Here is a 23,138-nt window from a genome sequence, read left to right on the forward strand (position 1 = left end):
ACACAGAAGGACCTCTAATCTTATGAAATAATGCAGCCAAATATTAAACACCTTTCATGCTTGGTTTACATCAGCAGTATATCCTGCAGGGTTAAAAAGTCTGGAGGAAACAAAGTATCCTGGGTTTGGGTATTATTAAAAATATCAACATAAAAATTTACGGAGAGCAGGAAAGGTTTATTGCCTGACATTTGAGATCATATCCCTCTAGCTAGTTTTCTTCTTGTACAACAACAGTTGCCTCAGCAAAGCAATCGAAGGGATAAACATGTTTAATTCATGCCTGCAAATATATAGTAGGTTGCAGAAAGGAGCTTATGAATTTGCTTTTGAAAGTCTAGTGTCTGGGGTTTACTAAGCTATTTGCCTCAGGGTAGCATGACATTCCTGTGGCATGTGCTTTCTTGAATTCCACATAATGCACACTTTTTTTGCCTAAAACCAGAAAAAAAAATCAACTGCAAGAAATAATAATCAACAGTAAAAGGTAAGAGGTCTTTGACTGGATTCTGCACAGTGATGAAGTGAACCTTTTTAAGGTTTGGTAGTGGCAGATCAGTGTTACAGCCATTCGTTTAGAAATGTATTATTTACGGAAGATTATTTACTGTGTTTTCACATTCTCTCCATTACATATTCAAAGCAAAGGTTGCTTCATTTCAGCAATGCTCAGAGTCACAGTTTGTTGTTGTTGCTACATGTTATTTCATTCACTTCACTTCACTGTCCTGCAAGAACTAGTTTAAATCAACAGTTGGCAATTAATTTGATGTCTCTGGCTGATTTCTACTATCCTCATTTCAGGCCTCCTATGAAGAAGAAGATTTAGAAAGAGTGTAGAAATGCAGGGACAGTGTTTCTCTGGAAGACAGATGGAAATGTCCGTTCTGCCTAGCACCATGGACAATCCATCTGAGAGCCTACTTGTCTCTGGAGCAGGGTGTCTGGTGTGGGCAGAGGCTGTCTGTTTCTTTCTTCTCCACCTTCCTCCTGCACCCCCCAGCCCTGAGCTAGACAGGCTGCCAACAGTCCATGAGCAGTCCGTGTAAACTTGCACTAACATGCTGGGGATGCTTGAGCACATGGAGCCTCTTGTGCTTTAGAAGGCTGGCCATATAGTGGTTGTATCCTGGCTGGTCCTTTACAATGGACAAATTGGGTCCTGACAGCAGTCACAAGCTATCTTGATGGCTATGGCTAGCCATAGTCATGGGCTGAGAGACTGGCACTTAGAATTTTCAGACAGCCTGGTTCTCCATTTCCACTTCTGTGGAATCTCTAACCCTACAGAAATGAGAGTAACGAAATAAACTGAACTCAACTGGAATGGAATAGATTTTTGTAAAAAAGAATTTACTGACCCTCATCTTTATTACTTTTGATAGTATTTTTAGCCTGTGTGTGCATGCTTGTTTGTCTGTTGGCCCCTATTGCAGTGAAATGGCATCTGAGGAAAGGAGAGAGATCCTTTAAGGCTCCCTTTGAGGTAAAAACTAAAAGATGACTCTTCCTTTTATTATACATCAGAGATCTGTCAGGTTCATCCTCAAGACACAAACCTAGCAGGAAACAGGCTTCAGTAGTTCTACTGTGCATGAAATGATTCATTTCACAATCCCTTTGGAAATCCACAATAAGAATATCATTATTTATTCTCTGTTACAAGATTACTAAAATCTTTATTAAAAGATTATCATTCAGTAGAAGACTTGTTGAACAAACAGCCATTATCATGTGTAACATCAGCTTGTTGTGATGTTTCTTGGCCCTAGGAAGTCTGTCTTCTTCATTTTTTCCCATGTGCCCTATGACTGTGAGACTGCAAATAAGAAGCCATCAGGCAAGATATGGACATGACACACTTGGTTTCATTATTGTAAAGTGATACGTAATAATAAAGACGACCAGCTTCAGATGAATGAAGCACAACAAAGCTGAGAAGCAGGTTGGGATGTGCATGGGGGTATGTAAGGGATAGAAAATAAATCCAGAAGTTTGGTCAAGAAGTGCAGAAGAGAGAATGAGGACAGAAAAAATCATGGCAGGAAGGAGATCCCTGAAGAAGAGGAAAAAGGACTGGGGACCTCCAGTGGCAGGGTTGCGAGAGATGAAAAAAACAAGGGGCAGGTGAGGTGGAAGAACTGTATGAGGGTGGCCAGATAGGGGAACAGGGCCAACGGAAGTGATTTGGGCTTTAATTATTTGGGTTTAGATGACACTGTGGCACTGCAACTGTTCTCGCTTCAGATAAAAGTTACCGAGCAACTGAAAATCTTTTACAGTCAAACTTACCCTAGGTTTTGTAGCTGGTAGAAAAGGAAACTGAATAGGCTAACAAGTCTAAAATGCTTTTTGGAAATAAACCTAATTTTCCAGGGAAATCCATTCCAGGCCATTTCTTATGGCCTGCCTTTTTTTAGATAGACAGCAAAAACAGAGGCCTGCTTCTGCTTCCTTTGAAGTTAATGGCAGAGTCAAATAATTTCAAGGGAGTCAGGTCCAGAATGAGATAAAATAATGACACCCCTATAGGTAGATATGTTGAACATGAACAGACTTAAAAGTCAAATAGAAGTCCTAACAATCAGTGTCTCAGTTATTCTCTTATGTTATTACTTCACCACAAATCTGAAGAAATAGTATTGCCAGGCAAACTATTCTTGTCTCGTTTCTCTTATGCAAATACATGCAACACAGTGGAAACAAGCTTTTTCTGAGTCACCTGCTGGTTCAAAGTACAGCCTTCAGTCTCCAGGGAAAAGAATGGATAGACACAGCTGACATGTATAGGCAGTGGAAGAGCATGATGTGTCCGATTACAGCTGATCTGTACACAGCATCCTCTTTAGTAGTCCTCTTCAGTGTCTGAGAAGTAGCTAGGAAAGCAATCCCTTGGCAGTGGCAATAAGGTAATTTTCTTGGTCCCACCACACTTCCGTTTAATTGTAGTTGCCACGTTGTCTTGCTCAATGAACCAGACATTCAGTATAGCCTAAGGGAGTTTCTTCTTGGTTCTGTCTTTTTGCTGCTAGGCATGTTGCTGAACACTGACTCAATGAGATGCATCAAGCCTCTGCAAGCAAAAGTCATTTGGGAGATATGATGTTCTCAGCGTTCACATAACTTCAGTGTGATTTGGTCTGACCTACTTCCTGTCTCCTCTGGCTGCTTGCCCCCTTGGGGACATCAGCAGATATGTGTCAGATACAAACCCATCTTCAGGCCTGGACTCTCCTGCCTTTTGGGAGACTCTGTTTATACATCACATCTTCCAACATTTCCCTTCACGAAGGCTGGACAGAGCAGCAACTGAGAAAACTGTAGCCCACATCAATGGAATCCCATACTCCATTGTTCCTTAGAATAGTGCCTGTACTTTGAGCACAAGTATCTTGCCAAGACAAGACAGCAATACAGACAGAAAAATATTTGATTCGAGGGACTCAGCCTATTTAAGTCCTCTTTTGAGCCCCCACAGTTTGAGTAGTCTTGGACTAAGGGCCATTTCTCTTCCTGAGATAATGGTAATTGTCCAAATGGTCTGGACTAAATCCCCTCACAGAATGGTATGACTAGAATATAAAGCTACTCGGTGACACAGTTTATGGATTGACGTAGGTGAGGATTGATGCTTCTTTTTCAACTTTTCCTTTTCTTCTCTTATGGAAAAATATGTTTTCTATTTGTTTTTCTCCAAATCTGCCAGTGCATTCTCTGTGACATTTCAGAAATAATTGGTGGAGTTACAGTAGATCTGTAAGACTTCTTTGTGTTAGCACCAAGTCCATCCCCTCCCTCCATGACAAATGAACCTGCTTTCTCTTCCAAGCCTCTTTGTTCCCTCAGAAACATTTCCTAAAAGCTATAATTTCTTTGCCCAGCTACTTTGACAAAGAAATGCTATTCTTAATATATATACTAGTTCTATACAGTTGTCTGTTATACTCTGTGTATCAGTTTTTAAATTTCTCATTCTCTCTTGCATGCTCTTTTTTCTTTTCTTTTCTTTCTTTTTTTTTTTTTTTTTTTTTTTTAATGCAGGAACACTTGCAGAGCCACGTTTCAGCAGATATAATAATAATATTCCCCGCCACACTGAACTCACTTCAGGCTGTGATTGCTCTTGCATGGATCCCAAGGGCAAAGGAGCCTAACCAACCCATGCACAAACACTGGATATTGTGGGGTCCTGCACTTCTTTGAAGCAGGAAATCCTCATGTTAGACATCCTCTCTACATTGCTTCAGAGGGCACAGAGAAATCCAAACATTCACCCCCTTCATCAAGTCTAGTGTAGTAACTGCACACTACAGAGACACTGTGCCAGCCACAGGAGCAATGCCATGTGGACTTTTCTCTAGAGTAGTGTTTCCACTCACTGCCAATACCACAGAGCTGTTCCCTAAAGGCAGTTCCTACATTACTCTCTGTTTTTGTGTTTTTAACTGTGAGGTAATGGCTCTGCCTGTGTGAGCGAGTGAGAAGCATGTGAACATACATAGGAAATTATTCTCTTGGAGCTGGGGTAGCTGTTGAACAGCGCAGGTTCCAGAGGTTTGCATTTGTTTCTAATAAATGAGGTTAGCACTGTAACAAGAAACATAAGACACTCTCCTGGCATGGGCAAGGCTCATTATACATAGAAAAAGCACACACTTGCTGCTTTCAGAAGGACTGCTAAAAAAGTAAACTGAACAATGTTAAAACTTGCTGGACAATGTTAATATCTGACAATGTAGTAAGTTATAAATGACTTTAAGAATTCTTCCATAGCAACTTTCTGTAACAAATTGGATCATAATAATGTTAGAAAATTTCTTTTCTACCTCTTCAAAAGAATGTTGTCAGAATGAAAGCAAGCATACCATCCACATGGTATCTGAAGTCCCTTCTTTAATCTCCTCCACGCTTCTGAAGTCCCTTCTTTAGCCGTAATAATTTGATCTCCACCAATGCCACCTCAGCAGAGAGATGAAAAGTTTCCAGTAACAGATCAAAGAGAAAGCAGATTTTATGCTGTAACAAGGGAAAGTATGTTTATAAGTCAGATGATTTTTACTGGATGTAGCTTAGACACTGGGATCCAGGGAAAGAAGAACGTCAAACTGAATTTATTGACTACTACCAAAGCATTCCCAAGGTCTGGCTGGAGCTGGAGCAGCCTACGGCTTTCAGGGTTCCATTGAGGGGTTTGTCACTTTAGGGAAACAGATCAAGATAGTTAAGCTAATTTCTTATATTTTGTTAAAATTGGTTCCACACCATGATCTTCAATGCAGGTAGATTATATTAAAAAAACAAGAGAAGAAATATGATTCTGGATAAGAAAAGGCTTTATTAAGTATTATATAGAGAAGTAGCTTAGCCTCAAATTTTGTATGCAGCATTGGAATCCATCTATCTTTTATTAACTTGCACAATCTTTTGCAAATGGAAATATTTTTTCCTCACTTTTCTTGCTCCTTCCTTCAGGCATTGTACTTTCCTCCTCCTCTTTTCTATCTTTCAGCATTTCTTCTTCTCTGCTCCTTTTTTCCACAATTTAAAAGTGCTGTGAACTAGCCATACAGTACACTGGGCAGAAGCATGATATTAGGGATTATCAGTGAACTTAAACATTAGGGACTTGATGTAAAAACCATTAAAACGCCAGTTTAATGTCTTTGTTATGCTTTAGGTACGGCCCTATTCATTGCGTTTACAGCTAGCTTAGATTCTCTTTCCCTCACTGAGACACTTCTGTAAATGTAGCATGGGTCTGCTTTGCTCACCAGTTGATATAGCTGCTGGTTCCATAGAGAAATCTTCCTTGTATTTAGGTAGTAAAATATCTGGAAGATACACCTCAGAGAAACAATCTTTTCAGCAACATTCTTATCTCATATGAGATACAAGAAATACACTGCTGGAGTGTTGCTAATGGGCACCGTATTTTGAGTGTGTTCATATTAAAACAAAGTGCCTAATGACTAAAGCTCTAAGGGCACCCTGGAATGTCTGGACCTTCAGTTTTCCAGAGATGTTATGCTTTCAGATATGAAGTGCTTTCAGAAAACAGCAGTTCTCAACTTCTAGAAGCTCAGCTCCTGCTTTCAAATTGTGTATTGGGCTATGTTATGTTCAAATCTGAGGGGGAGGAAACCCTCCAGTTGCTTATTATGTTGTTGTCATGACAAGGCTGGAAGGACTAAAACCAAAGGAAATCAAAAGATCCTCCTTCCTCAAAAAAATCCCCAAAACCAAAAGCCAGAAAGCCAAAAAATTCCCTTTTAAAGGAATTACTCCATTAAATCATTTCCAGCAGGATCTTAGCCAAATTCCACTCCTTTGTAGTAACATAACTAGAATGATTCACTAAGTCAAGAGCTCAGAAGTTGCCAATAACCACTTTATTTCAGTAGGAAATAGCAAATTAAGGATTAGTTAAAACTTTTATACACATGAGGCCTGCAATGGTATGGGGATAGGGAAGGGAGCATGTTGTGAAAGTTATTGTGCTTGCAGTTTTAATGGCTTCGAAATGTACCATGCTTAGAGAGGGCTTAAGTGGTTTGTGGCAAAAGACAGGTCTTGTTGCACCTGTACGTAACACTCCCAAGCTGCTTATACTGTGACTTTGATGTATTTTTGTTTGTTTTCCCATCAAGAAACATTACTCTCAGATTGCTCCTAATACCAGACTTGTGCCTCTACATTGTTCCTCTGAAGATGGAAATTAAAGGGTGCAACAAGCATAGTAAGAGGGATCCTTGTAAAGCTTTTCCCTTTAATGCACTTGCATTTAGCTTGCAACACAAAGTCCTTCAGCAGCTAGTACAGAATCAACAAATAAATTAGGCTGAAGACTTCTGGAAGTCATGTGGTCCGATCCCCTGGTCAGATCACAAGTACTTTCCTATTAGAGGAGGTTGCTGAGTCCAGTCAATTTCTGAGTTTCTCCAACGATGGAGACTCCACAGCCTCTCTGGGCACTTGTTCCAGCATTTGACCACCCTTGCTGCGGGGACTTTTTTCTTTATACCTCACCAGAATTTCCTTTGCTTTAGTGAACCTTGTGATTTAATAAGTCTGGTGAAAGAAACAAATCCCTGTATTGCTTCCATACTTCCTGTAGGAAAGACACATTGCTCATCTTGCCCCCCTCAGCACCTAAAATGCCCAAATTTTGAGACAGGGATGCTGGTGGCAATACATTATGGTGCCAGTGTAATTTCCCTGTGAAAGACTTTACTTCATCCCCTCATTTACCACAGCTCAATGCAGAGAGGATGTTCAAGACTTAACATGGTTGATTTGAGCCATGCCACTCTTTCCGCTTTTAAAACAAAACCAAACAAAACAAAAACAATTTTTGCAGTCCTAACACAGGGAAAACTCCAAAGTTCAGTTTTCAAAGATAGCAAGTATTCAAAATCATTTTTAAACCTATTGAATCTACTTAATCAAGAGACAATACAGCAGGAAAAAAAAGTGTTTTCTGGCGCACAGTTTATTTCTTTTCCTGACCATTGGGATATAGTTTTGAGGGACTTGGGTTAATAAGCCCTTCTGGACAGAGGAAAAGTCTCAACACCATCAATGATGCTCAGAATGACCTAAATCATGGAGGGTTCCTCAAATTTGGTGTCTTCCCTTCCCCTGACTATGCCGGTTGTGTACCAAACAGGGTCTCAAGAAAAACACAGTAAGAGAAGGAACCAGTTGTCACCAATTTATGAGCAGCCGCTGTGAGATTCACATTTCCATTTTCTCCGTTGGGGAAACCAAATCTTTCACCTCCTTGGGATGTGCTGTAATACATGGAGCTTGCTGGCTTTTCTGTTCATCCCCATGGCTCTTAACTCTCCCCACAGCTTTGCTCTTCATTACAGGATCACAAGGTACCTATGTATTGTACTGCTGAGAGCTGGGATATGGTCATGCAATCCAAAGTGACCAATTTGACTTGTAGTAATGTATGACTGCTCGGTAGTTGAGCTGCTAGATAGGATGCAGTAACACAGTTCCTCCAAACAATGTAATCTTCGGTGTCCTGTGTGAATCATTAGCCTCCTTTGTGAATTTACCTCTAGCACCTTCTGAATGCCTGAGCTGCTTTGGAAAAAAAAAAAAAAACATTCAAAAGTCCCGTTGTAGAACAATTGACACTTTAGGCAGAAAATATATAAATAACAAATGTAGGGTGATAGTGATATACTTAGAAAATAGAAGTGACACTGAGCTAGCAAAAGTAGTTCAAATAAGAACAAAGAGAACATTTGGAATTGTTTCTCATTTCCCCTGGTTTAGGAAATTGGAAGATTTATAAAATTGAACACAATGGGTTCAGTTCTGCATGTGGCAGGGAATCATGGAAATTTAATTTAAAAAAAAATTTCCCTTCTTTCTTTTTACATTTAAAATCATGAAATGAAAATTTCATTTTATAAATTAAAAATACATATCCAGCTGTAGTACTTGAATAATGACGTAGGCTCTGCATCTTGCTAGCTTTCAAGTTTATATTTAAGTGTTGAAAAATGTGTGACTTTATTGAGCTGTTGATATTTCTGTGAGAGAATTAGGGCTCTGGAATCCTGGAAAAAGAGGAGGTTTACAGACTGCAATGATTTGTGAACAGTGAAAAATTTTTAGTTTTGGTTCGATATCTTATAACTCGTCAGTCTAAGTCATCACTGCTTATCAGACATTCTTTTACTACCTGCTTTGCTCACCCTCTGCCATGCTTTTGATGGAGCAAACAGGTTTTTCCCAGGAGCTAGGGCCTTCTGTCTAGAAAACAGGATAGGCTTCTTAAGATAGCCGTGTGATAAACATCTATATATCACATAGTTCTGCAATTTCTCATGCACCTCTGACCATCTCTCCTGTCCCCCCTCACTAATCCATCTCCTTCAGGGCTTCTTGCAGCATACCAAATCTCCAAGGAGTTTTCAACAGCTGCCATATTTGAAAAAAAGAAATTGGCCACCACTAAAATGTACAACTCCCCCAAAATACCGTAATGGCTATTCATCATAGGTCGATGACCAGTACAAAAAGCTGACTTAACAAAGCTCAAAACAAGGACAATTTTAATAATGGAGAGGGAATAATCTCAAAGAGATCTATGTCATTTCCTTCCAGTCCTGGATATACCCAAAAAGTTAGTTCTTAAAATTGAAACACTTTTAGATCACTACTATTCTTTCCCCTTTTTGTCTCTAACTGAACTTCTGATACAGTTGACTTCATAGAAACTAAGAAGGTTATAAACCCTAGATTTATAGGGTTAGTGATACAATTAGACATGTAATTACATGAGAATGTGTGTATGCATGTGTGGATGTGTGTACACGTTAGTGCATTTAAGACTCTACAGCATTTCAAAAACAGTTTTTTCTGTTAAATATCCAGGTAAATATAGAATATCTGTTGACAAAATTAAGTAAACATGATTTATTGCCCTTTCTTTGAAATTTTCTGATTAATTTACAATTGCCTAGAATGACAGTCATCTCCAGTGAATGAAAACAATATTTCTTCTAGGTTCTTTTATCTCTTTACAGATAGACAGCAACAGTTAGCCTTGAAAATTAAAATAAACTATTCCTTCAACTTTATGGCATAAAATTAACATAACCTGAATCTTAGCGTACCATCAATTTGTTCCCATTTTCATTAAGATTTTATACCAAGGGCCAAATTTTATATGTATCATGTTTGGTTAGGAGTGCTATTGATAGTGAACATGGTGAAAATCTGTCATCATGGGGTGAAAGACAAATATGCAACACCTGAAGATATTTATTCATGCAATTATTATGAATTCATCTTGGTAAGCTCCATGGAATGAAAGAAACAATTCCTCCGAGCAATTATGTGTACAGCTGGCACCAAAGTGGAGCATCATTTCTCTTACTCAAATGGTATTTCATCCTATGTTCTTCATTTATGCATAAAGGGAATATCTTGCCTGAATAAAGAGTTCAGACATGCTTGTCATTGGGATTTCAATCTGCCATGACACAATGCTGTAGCTTGGTTGGTCTCACTCTTGTCACACTGTCACTGTCTTTAAAGAAAAATTTGGACTGACTAGTGCCAAAGAAGGAGACAATGTAGAGAACAGGCCATGTTCCAGGGGTTTTGGCTTTGCAAAGAAAAGAAAGAATGTGTTGAAGCTACAATGATGAAAAATTTTCCTCATGCACTATGTTCTGCTTTGACTGCTGTGAGCACTGAGGTGCCATCTACAATCTCGGATTCTTAAAAATAAACCAAAGACTTGCTGTTTTTCAGCAATTGAAGAGACATCATAAACAGGTATTGACTCCTTGCTAGACACACAGGAAACCAGAGTAGCTCTTTTTGATGTCTGAATTTATTTCTTGCCCAGTGTGTTCCCAAAACGGCAGGGAAAAATGTCTTCAACCCAAGCCAGCTCTATTTTGGGATTTGGGGAATGGGACATTGCTTGGGGATTATGGCATTCCTACCTCTCCCTCTCAGACTGCACCTCATCTGCAGCAGGACTGACATTGAGGAAAGAATCCACCAAATACTTGAATTATAGCTTTTCCATATACTGGTCACAGCAAAGAAAATGGCCCATAATTTTCAGTCAACACTCATGCCTATAAGCAATGAATTTGAATACCACTGTTGACTTCAAAGAGCCCCTTCAGGACACAGAGGTGGCAAATATGTTTACAAACAACATAGAGTAGAAGGTATTAATTATGCAAGTCACTAAATATTTACTATAATTCTCAAATTTTTGCACTTTTTCAGTAGGATATCAGGCAAAATCTCACATTAACTATGTGAATAATGGCTATCACCCTAATGGATGTCTGCTAGCCATGGAGCTCCTGCCTCAAATTTTGGTTGGCGCAAACTGTTGTTTTGCAATTTTACTCTCCTCAAGGTATGAGGTTCACTATCATAGCCACACATGCTTAAAACGTCTTCCTCCTGAAACATGTGGAGAAAGCTGCCAAGAGAGCATTTCAAGCCAAAGGAGCAGATCCACAGAGTGGAAAAGTAGATTGTATTAAACTAAAACTAGTGATAGGAATAGTAAAATCTGTATCTGCACAAATGGGTGTAAAAGTTAGCACATGCACATATGATAACTGTTACGCAATTCCATACACAGTTCTATTACCTTCACTCTAACATGGCTGGCAAATGTTGGTTAAAAATCACAGCCCTCTTCCAGCATATATAGGAAACATTTCATACCTTCTAGGGATAAACTTGGCAGCTCTTTAAAAGTGCATATCAACATCTCATTCTTTGGACCCTTTGCAGTGCAAGAGAATATATGTGCATTTACCTCTGGTTTGTTTCCTTTTCTGAACTACCTTTTTTGCTAAAGCTGGGAAACATTAAATAAAATCTAGCTTACATTTGAATCGGTGAATTAATGTCTAGACTTTCTGTCTGTATAAAAACATATTTCCTTTCCCCTACTAGTGACTTGCAGCCTGTTCTACTTTCTGTCCTTCAGAACTCAGTCAAAATGAGGGTCTCTGTTTTCCTGGTCACCCTTTCAATCATCTACCTGCTAGAGTGCTTTTAATTACATTGAAAAATTAAATTTTTGTTTCTCCGTATATATTAGGTAGAAATAGACCCTAAAATACAATGTTGATGATAAGTAAAATAACCTTAGAAATAGCCAAGTAGCCACAAAGTATTTCTAGATCTGTAAAAGCTGATGTGATTTTGGGAACATGTGGAAATCTGACAATTTTCTATAACACTGTGCATTTGAATATCACAAGCAATTAGATTCTTAGCATTGATCAAAAATAAATAAAATGAATGTCATTAAAGATACACTACATTCAGTGAAACTGAATTTGTAAGCATTGCTATTACAACAGCACATATTTGCCAGTCTGTGTTGGAAAGACAGAGGGAGAGAAAGTTCATGATTCAAAAAGCTTACAATCCAAATAGTCAGGGTGTGTCAACTTTTCACTATGTTTGCTCTGTTTCATTATGTAGTTGTCTGGAAAGGTTCAGTGAAATCTCACCCATTTGGGGAATCATAGAAGAATAAATAAAATACAGGAAAACTGATGAGGCTGATGTTTGAGGATAGGATCAGGAAAAAGAATAAGCATATCTGAAATGCAGATGAATTAACATTGCAAGAACAGGTTCTTCTTTCCTGTTAAAAATATGTATGTGACTTTGTTTCCCTCTGTTTTCCATGGAGTTTGTGTAACTTACGTTTGAGCTTGGGGGCTAAATCTGAAGCAGCTCCCACAGACCTTTTGCTACACAGAATTTAGCTGAAGCCCAGTCTCTAACACACAGTTTTGCATCATTACAGGATAGTGTCAGTAAAGTTTTATGAAAAGCAGAAGCTGATTCACATACACACATAATTTTTGTGGTATTGCAATTAGTAAAAAAGATGAAAATATAGGTGTTATTTCTTAAGAGAAGAGGAAACAAAATGAGACTCTCTAAATTCATTAAGATGCTCCTGCTACAATACTAGGCTGAAATGATACCCCTCCCCCCTGTCTCCTCCATTCCCCCCTGCCCCCATACACACAAGCACATGCACACTCTCAGGTAAAACATCCTTGAACCCTGGAGTGAGCTTCTCAGGCTCTGACTAGGATCTGCATTTTGCAGCCAGGGCCCATGTCCATTTCTTATCTTTGCTATTACTAGTCTCCATTAGAGTTTTTGTTGCTTATATCTTCACTGCTTTAAGGAAAGCTTCCCCACAATACCTCATTTTTAAAAGTTCAGTTGGCTGAATCTGACCAGAAAGGAACACCCATTTCCTACAGGTTTCTGTTTGATGGACTTCTGGCCTCTGACACACCATGCTTACCAGTGACTGCATAGAAAGGCACTGCTCCATATGGGGGGGCAAATAAACAATTTCAGCAGATGTGATGCCTCCACAGCATGTAGGATGACCATAATACACTAGGATGGTGTTCTACAACCTCTCTTTTGTCACTTCCCTGATCTCTTTGTAGGCCAATCTCCAGCACCTTCTGAGGAATGAGCCTGATGTAGACTCTGCTCAAGTTATCAGAAATACAGTAGCAGCAGTGGTAGGCCTATCTTTGACAATACAAAGAAAGATGCAATTTATAAAGTCTCTTTGTTGCTCATATGTGCATGGAACAATTTTAATTCAGGCCTGAGAGTTATTCCTATTGCTAATTTCAATTTTAGCATTATAGTTTCACTTTATTATCAGTCCGGAACTTCTTTAGACTGAGAAATGAACAAGAGTAAAAGTTGCAACTGATGTCTGATAAAATACAAGTTCTAAAGCTGGTGCAATAGTTTCTGATTTACCCCTCAAAGTTGTCCAGAAAATAAGAGGTTTTAGAAGATAATTTAGAATACTACTTAGCTACCTTGCTGGGGTATCTCCATGAATGTTTCTGCTTCTAGTCAGTGAGTAACGGCACCTTGAACTTATGGAAACAAGTCTCTTTGTCTGCATGAGTAGAATTCATGTCTAATACTATAATGTTAAAGTGCAGGATGAGAATGAGGTAAATCACAGTAAGTCATTTTGATCACATTCTGGATACCCACATGGGCATAAAATGTAAAATATCAAGGTTACAGCCCCACTGGAAACATTTCTTTCCATTGCCATCCATTTCTCTAAGGTGTCTTTTACCTGGCATTACCAGAATAAAATGAAAATTAAAAGCAATGCTGATAATTGTGCCACCAACAGAACTTAGCCAAATGAAGTTTGTTTCCAATAGTGAATTAAATTCTTATTTTAAATAGACATCATCTCCATCATGGACCCATATATCAAAAATAAATGTCTAGCAAAACAGCTGAAATTGAATTAATGCCACATACTTTACACGCACTGGCTAATATCCAGAGTGCTAAAATGCCAATGCAGAATTATTAAAGCACAGGCATATTCTTTATATGTGCTGGCTAAAATCCAAAATGGTTACAGTAAGTAGGAGAATAAAACATTAGTAATAGGGTCCTCTACTCCTCCCTTTAGTCCAGGACATATAATATTTTAGCTGAAAATAGATCATAATTATAAAACATGGGCACATAGACCTCCAGGCATAGGTCCTTCATGATCCTGAGCTCTCACACCTGGCAGATATGGGAGGAGAAAGAGCAGGAGTCATGGACCACATGCTGACACTCTCAGAAGTGGACCAGAGCAAAACTAATTTGATTCTCCTCAGACCCCATGACTCAGATGAACAAGGGCTTTGATGACGTTTCAAGGGATGCTGGACTGTATTTTATTTTGCCAGAACAGAGGCTACACGTTAGCCAATCTTCAATGGGAGCTGGGTGATGCTGCATCTCAGAGGGGCAATGGTGCTTATGAGAAACACCCTTGTCATTTGCACCGTCTGTAGAAGGCTTTCTGCAGCCTGATGAAGAGCGTTTCCAGACCTTTTCCTAATGTAAAGTAAATGTAGCAGTGCCATGGATCTCATCTGGTGTTTGTAAATTGCATTTTTTAGAAAGAGAACTCCCCAGATACAAGGCTTCATCCTGTTTCACGGCTAACAGTGCACATAGAAAGCAGCGTGGGTAACTTAGGCTGCTTTCCAAAAGTGGGGAAATGTCCATAAGACATGACAAGATTCTTGAGATCTGTATCCACATCTTAAAGAGGTCATCCCAAGCTGCAGCTGAGCTCATAACTCACAGAATTTACATCCATTTTCTAGCTGTGAACCTATTTTTCTTATTTATTTGCCATTGTAAATTAGTACCCCCAAAAACTTAATAATAGATTTGGCTCAGAGAAACAGAATCAACATCCAATGGAAAATGTTGAGACTGGAAAACAAGTTCATATTGATTCGCAATAAACAAAACAAAACAAAACAAAACGGAAAAGCCCAGGCGTTGTTCATGAGGTAGGAATTCTAAAATATTCCATTTTGGGAGCTTGATGGCTTGCCTGCTGCCCAACTTGAAAGCATCATCATTTCTGCCTTCTCATTGCAGGAAGAAAACAGCAACCCCCCAAAAAAATGAAAACAGAGCAAAGCAAAAAACAAAAGCACACTTTTGGATTCCAGCATCTACTTTGCATTCCTGAGTCTCAGTTTTCTTTTCTACCTTCAAACTTATTTTCAGCTCTTCTATAGGCAGTCTTGAAGGGCTCTTTGCTTTTCTTTTGGATAAAATGAGTGAAATCGACCAAAATCTGCAAGGTAGGCTACTGGGAAGCTACCATTTTTTTGATTGTCCAGAGATAAAATTGTAACATTCCAGTAAAATTCTAATTTTCCCATATACAATCTCAGTTGTGCAAAAATAGGGCTTTTCCATGAGGAAAAATAACCATCCAATAACCTTACTTAATTTCCAGCATCCCAGACAAGTTTTGCAAATACTTTCTGTCCATTTGAAAATTTGTAGACAATTAGCTACCAAAATTCCAACTCTGCAGATTTATTTAGATGCTACAGTAGATGAATGGGTGAAAGCAATTTTGACAGCTGTTTGAAAACTACAAATATTTTTATTTCTCTGTTTCAAAAGGTGCAGCACCAGCCCCAAACAAACAGGTTATCAAAGAATAGCTCAGATGACACTATATACTGATGTTTAGACAGCTGAATCTCAACCTAAATCTGTTTTCTATATATAGCCTTTAAGATTTCCTTTTTTCAAGTATTTCTGCCCACAAGTATATTTATGAGAATCTTGCTCAAAAGTAAACCTAGCTTAAATGAATTCCAGCCCATTGAATTAGAACAGAGAAAATGAACTGTTCAAAGTACAATTTCTTCTGGAAACTACTGCCTTTAAAATTGGCCCTCAGAGACATCTGTATAACACTGGTACTCAGGCAGACTTTTCAGAAGAGCAGTACTGTGAGTTTGATACAGTAATTGCTTATTGTGTTGCAAAAGGGGGAAGGGAAACACAAGTATATGTATAGAAGGAGAGTCCACTCTCTTTTAGCTGTGCAAAAAGTGGGTAAAGATTTACTTTTGTTACTAAAGAAAGCAGGTCTCAGTCTAATTGCGTACAGGGTGTAGACAGGCTGACCTAAGGGGAGCTATTCCTTAGCGATCACTTTTCAGATCAGAAACAAACTTTTGCTATCACTTACCATTGCTACTAGGATCACAGGGTATTGTTGGAGAGGACACAGCTGTGAGAGTGTATCAATCATTTGATGGATATCATACTCGTTCCTCTTATCAGAATAAAGGCAATAATAACAGACCAAGACCTGGATTTTTAAAAGCAATACTATCAAACTCTGAAAAATTGTTTTGGAAGTCTTTGCAGAGTTTAACACTATTATAAAATCAGATATGTGCCCCAGTCACAGCTGTATAAAGATTGTGGTTATGTTTTTTCTGTTAAAATAACCATTTTTTCCTTATGTGAATAAGATAATCTTTCACCTTTTAGGATAAAATACAATGCAAGAGAGATTTAATAACACACAAAGATAGCTGTGTATAATTTATTCATTTTAAAAGACAAACGGATAAAGATGAGGCATTGTGAGACAAAAAGAGAAGATTCCTGCATGTCCCTGGAATGATGTTAGGAAAGCAGTTCTTCAGAAGCATGCAGTGTCCTGGGGCAAGAGCTGTTTGTGATACATCTGTGATGACAGCAATTTGTTAGAGACCCAGATTACAGGGAAATGTTCCAGCATGCAGAAGACTTAAAGGCTTTAACAATATGAAAATAATGGCAATGGCTCGGCAGAGCAAAAATCCTAAGGGGATCCACGATCAAGGCTGAAGATACTCAGAATATGGCCTAGGCAGTTAGTTCACCTCATACCCCAGCTGAGAGAGTGAACATTTACATAAATAGATGGCATAAACCAATTGCAGGGGCTCTTTTTATTACTGCTCCCACTTCATGGCTGTTCTCCATAACATCACTACAAACCTCTGTGTAGCAGCTTAATATAACACTGTCGTTCCCAGTCTGTCAGCTCACCGACTAACAGAACAACGTACATTCACATACCACTGCCAATCTCCTTGTGTTGATAACTCAGCCCTGACTTAGGTCCTTGGCTTCTTGGGGAACCCTCATTTCTTCCCATTACACACACACATGCATACAGCTACAGTCTGACAATTCACAGTCTTCTTCCATCCATCTGATGTTACTATCAGAAAAGGCAGATTCACCAATATTTTGCAAACCTTTCACCCTTGTGTTCTTATCTGAGGGAGAGGTAATATATGACCTCAAACACAGAACAGGACCTTGTTTGCCTGCTGCTACTTCTCCCAATGATCCATGGAAGAGTTAACTATCTCTTGCCTTTGCTAAGCTAGCTTTACTTCCCCTAGCTTTGATGTGCTAACTTTTACATGTGACTACTCTGACAACCTGCTCATGCCTCTCTCTTGCCTGTCAGCTTCAGGCCTGAATAAAACTGAGAGCAGCAGACTTACAGTAGTGGTACTCCCTGAATCTACACAGGATACAGGCATATAAGACCTCATCAAAATAAATAGGAGACTTCTGTTCCAGAGACTCTAACGTGCTTAGTGAATTGATGACAACACAAGGGGATAGAGAATAAAAGGTAAGTACTGAGGGAAAAACGGATTTTAGCAGTTGGGCTTTTTGCCTTTGTTATTATCCATTTAATTTCAACGATTAATTAGTATTTGAGAGAAGGAAGTCTTTTTTCAGACTTTAGCAGAACTTATTCCCACTAGTGGAAGCATGAGACTGCAGAATGTGTGCCTCTAAAGGCCCCCAGAAAGAAAATTTCACATGGCATTCCTGAGGTTTTAAGCTAAAATAGAAAGGGGAAAAATTGGAAAAGAATCTCATTCCAACACACCTAGCCTCCCCTAAAAAGTGTCACTGTACTCCACAAAGAAGCAAACTTATCAAAAATATACACACACAGGTCCAAGATTTTCAAAGGCCCCTTACAAGCAACTTTCAGAAACATTAAGGAGAGACTTTTTCTTTTTCTTTTTGTAAAGGTTTGCTGCATATCCTCAAGACAATCAGAATTTATGCTTTGATTCATTCTGGTCTCAGCAGTCATATGATATTGTTTCTTCTTTCTGACTTGGCATTTATAAAAAGAGGGCATGGATGAAATAAGACAGAGATGCAAATATCAGCCAGTCATGTGCAAGCACGATCCCAGTAGATGTGAGCTAAAGTAGAACCAATGACTCTATGATGTGAGGATCAGAGCACAAGTTGTAATCTAACACATGTATGCTGCAAATTATGCTTATAGAAAGGAGCCAAAACCTACCAAACAAGGAATACTACCTGGTGTATGTGTTCATCCTGCTATCCAGCAAATAGTATGTCAGTGCTAGGAAATGCTGGACTTCTCATTATGCTTCCTTAGGAACTTTTAAAACTACCTTTAAGTAATACCATATCACATATCTCCAAGACTTTCATTGTAACTCAAGCTGGGATGAATTAACTCAATTATGACATTAACCAAGAATCAATTTTACAGCTTTGGTAAGTAAGGAGGAAGATGTAGAAGGAACATTTGGTGAGATGCTGCTCTCTACTGGGGAAAGGATGCAAGAAAGACTACCCAACAAGAATCACCTGGCACATGCATTATTTAGTCGTGTCAGTTCCCTGTATTACAAGTTAATCCAGTCACCCCCATGAGCTCATTCACTCATTTTAAAATGATTTTGATAGATACTGCCCCAGTTAAGACTGCATCAGTAATTCCATATACAATATCATGTGCAGGTGTTTGCCTATCTAAAAGTCTCAGTAAAAAAGACTAATTTGTCAGAAATCTCTCCTCTCTCCCTCTCCCAAACACACACATAATTAATTATTTTACATTTCATCTGAAACACCTATTTTCCATTAAGAGATGTTCTGATTCCCCTTAGAGTAGCACATTTGGATTTTACCAAATCATCTAAAATTGGACCTAGTGTATATGGCACTGGGCAGAAGGATTGATGTTGGGGCACTGTGATCATGACAAAAGAAGAAATTAGGCAAGTGAACAGGCTGACAGGGTGAACCCAAGGGGTATGATTAGGTTTGAGAACATGCTTGAGCAAAGGTTTTAAGAGACTAACAAACACAGAAGATGGGGCTACCGAAATGTAATCTGGCACCTTGTTCTCATTATAGGTCATTGGTAGAGTTAGCTGGATAACCTAGTTGGAGAACATAGGCAGCCATGCCCTCAGCAGAGAGAGTCAGTAAAATTATCTCTTTCTAAGAGATATCATTACTATTTCCATCTCTCCACATGCTAAATATTGAAAGGGGATTCAGCCTGGATGAATCACAATAAGATGAGTTTGAAGCCTGAAAGGACCGAAGTGATAGTCAGGAAGGATAAAATCTTTTCAGATGCTTTTTGGTTTCTCCCATACAATCTTCATCAGAGCATCTGTCTTCGCACTGTTAGATCACTCTTCTGCCCTTGTGGGAAGAACACTCATTACCATCCATGCTTAGCTTGCAGCTGTGCCTCACTCTACAGGACAGGGGCTTGACTTTTGCAACTACAACCTTATGACTAGGTTTTACTGCAGTTCCAGCAGCCAGAAACTAAACCTCCTCCCTAAAAGAAGCTACACCTGCTCTTGAGTACAGCACCAATCTTTACCCTCTCCAGAAGCACAGGTTACAGGGAATGTGTTATCCTCTTTCACTGCTCCCTTTGCTGACCCACCGAGCATAAAATCCAGTTTAGAGCCCCTTGCCTAGTTCTCAGACATATGCTCAGCTCTGGCTGTCACTAACTGCTAAGCTAATTTCTTCCACAGTGAAGACCTCACATCACTGTGAGACTCAGACTTTTGATAAGTGGAAGATAACTTGTGGCCACAGAAAGCGAGCTTTCCTATGCTGACCTAAAGCTATAGACCTGGCCAGCAAATGAAAAGATGGTGATCATATGCTTCATTCACAGCCAAATACAGAATACATTCCTCTTTTTTTTGTTTTTACTTTCCCTTACTATCCCTCTCCAACATGTCAAGATCCTCAGAAGAATATAAATGCTTACAAATATACTTTTCTTTTTTTTTAATTCCAACCTGGAGTTTCAATTTTGCTTTCAACAGCTGGACTGAAACATTTCCATTTGCAGGAGCCACAAAGGATGATTTATACTGCTAAATGGAGACGGACTTGAGGTGACTTGAGCTACTCTTGTTCCACAACTGGAAATGTGGAGGATACCAGAGCAGAAATAATCTAAGCCAGACCAGATCTGCACAGAGCTTTGCCTTGGAACTGGTGATAAACCAGTCAAGAGCTTGTAGGGAAGGATCAGAGGACAGATGAACACAGGTAATGTTGTGCCAGGCATCTGCTATGAACCACCTGATCAAGAAGAGCAAATAGAAGAAAACTCTCTTCAGATAACTAAAAGAAACCTTGCAATCACAGGCCCTGGTACTCACTGGGGACTTGAACCACCCAAATATCTGTTGGAAGTACAAAAGAGCTGGACACAAGCCATTCGGAAGACTTCTGGAGGGTGCTGAAGACAATTTCATGATGCAAGCAATTGATGAGATGACTAAGAAAGATGCTCTGCTGGCCCTATTACTCACAAACAAAGAAAAACTGGTCAGGATTGTGAAGGTCAAGGGAAGCCTTGGCTGCAGTGATCATGAAATGGTGGAGTTCAAAATCCCGTGAGAAACAAATAAGACAAATAGTAGAATTGCAATACAGCAGAGCAGCTTTTGGCTTGCTCAGGCATTTTCTTGTCAGAATCCCCTGGGAGACTGCCCTGAGGCAAAGCAACCAAGGACAGCTGGTTAATCTTCAAGGACAACTGCCTCAAAGCACATGGTATACATGGTATGCATGGTACATTCAGACTGCAGAAATTCAAGCAAACACGGCAGAAGGTCAGCATGACTGAACAAGCAGCACCTATCTGACTCAAATGCAGAAAGCAGGTGCCAAGAAGACAGAAGCAGGGATGGACGACTCAGGAAGAATACAGAGGCACTGCCTGAGCATGCAAGGATAGAGGTAAGAGAGCCAAAGCTCAGCTGGAGCTGGAACAAGTGAAGGATGTAAAAGGCAACGAAAAGGGCTCTTCTAAATACATCGTCAGCAAAAGGAAGGCTAAAGAAAGAGCTGGCCCACTGTTCAACAGGATGTTCAACCTAGAGATGAAAAAGATAGAAGAAGCTTATGTATTCAGTGCTTTATTTTTGACTTTTCATGGGTAAGATCTACCCTCAGGCCTCCCAGATCCCTGAGCTTACTTATATAATCTTGGGGGATGTTTACCCACAGAACAGGAAGATAGAGTTAGGGAGCACATAAGCCAGTCGGACATACTTAAGCCCATGGGACCAGCTGATATGCATATGAAGATGCTGAGGGAGCTGACCACTGTCACTGTGAGGCTGCTTTGTATCATCTTCAAAAGCTCATGGCAATTGGGAAAGGCTCCTCATGACTGGGAAGACAGTGACATCACATCCATCTTCAAGAAGGGCCAGAGGGAGAACACAAGGAAATACAAGAGGGTTAGCCTAATCAGGGAAGGTTAAGCAGCAAGTTCTCCTAGAAGCCATTTCCAGACACAAGAAGGACAAGAAGGTGTTTGGGAGCAGCCAGTTTGGATTTAGAAAGGGTAATCATGCCTGGACAACCTGATTGCTCTCTACAATGACATGACTGGCTATGCAGATAAGGGGAGGATAGTGGATGTTGTATACTTTGATTTTAGTGAGGTCTTTGACATGGTCTCTTAGCATAGTATCCTAATAGCCAGATAAGGACTACTCAGTCCGTAGAAAAGGTGTGTGGAAAACTTGGTGGACTGTCAGGCTCAAATAGGGGTGAACATCAACACAAAATCCATCTGAGGGCCAGTAATCAGTGACGTCCCTCGTGAATTAATATTAAGCCCAATGCTGTTTAATATCTTTATTAACAACCTAGACAATGCGACAGAGTACACTCTTAGCAAGATGCAGATGATACCAAACTCAGGGGAGCAGATGATACAGTGAAGAGTAGGGCTGCTATTCAGAGAGACCTAGAGAAGCTGGGAAAAGTGGCTTGACAGTAAACTCCTGAAATTCAGAAAGGTAGGTGCAAAGTCTTGTATCTAGGGAATAATCGTATCAGTCTGTACAGGCTGGCAATGACTATCTGGGTAGCAGCTCTGAAGAAAAAGACAAGACCTGATAGACAACAAGCTGAACAAGCATCAGCAGTGTGCCCTTGCAACAAAGCAGGCTGAACATGTTCTGGGCCGTATTCACAAAAGGGTGAAAGAAGTGATTTTCTGCTCTATTCAGCACTCGTGAACCCTCTTCTGGAGTGCTGTGTCCAGTTTGGGACTTCCCAGTACAAGAAAGACTTCAACATACCGGACCAAATCTAGGGGAGGGCTACCAAAATGGTCAGGAGCCTGGAGAACATGACACATGAGAAGAGACTGAGAGAACTAGATTTGTTCAGTTTTAAGAAGAGACGGCTCAGGGGAGATCTGATGTTTTGGGCATTAAACAGCAGGGTCTGAGTAGCAAGGGGAGGCAGGGGTGGCCTGTATAGAAGCAGGTCATGAACTGCCCTGCACCAGTCACAGACAGTTCCAGCCAGCTCCAAAACAAATGGAAACAACACACCATACTCCAAAATTACAAACAACTAAAGGAGCACATGGCACCTCTGCTAAAATGTTTTTAAGAAAAAGCAGCAGCTGCTAGGGGCAGGAGACAGGTGAAAGGAGAAAGGGAGGAGACACCTGAAGGGATGCATTAGGAAAAATATGAGGAGAAACAGAGGAAAACCATGCAAGGGGGCATTTTTGGGGACATAGATGGAGATGAGCTCTTGGAAGAAGGTGCTCTATGCTGGAGGAGGTATGCTCTGAGGGACTGTGGCACATGGAGAACCCATGCCAGAGCCAGGACACTCCTGAAGGCACTGCAGCCTATGGAGGACCCATGCCAGAGAAGGAATGCTCCAGAAGGCATGTCAGTTTCGTAGAGGACCCACTCTGGAGCAGGAGAGCAGTGAGAATCAAGGATCAGTTGAGGAAAAAGAATAAAAGGCAAGGAGTGCCATAAAGTAACCAATATACAGACCCCAAATTCCTGCACTGCCCATTGCCTTACCAAAGGAGCTGGGATGGACTGAGTGTAACGTGAGGTGAAAAG

Source organism: Dromaius novaehollandiae, chromosome 1 (genome assembly GCF_036370855.1).
Source record: "Dromaius novaehollandiae isolate bDroNov1 chromosome 1, bDroNov1.hap1, whole genome shotgun sequence".
Taxonomy (NCBI): domain Eukaryota; kingdom Metazoa; phylum Chordata; class Aves; order Casuariiformes; family Dromaiidae; genus Dromaius; species Dromaius novaehollandiae.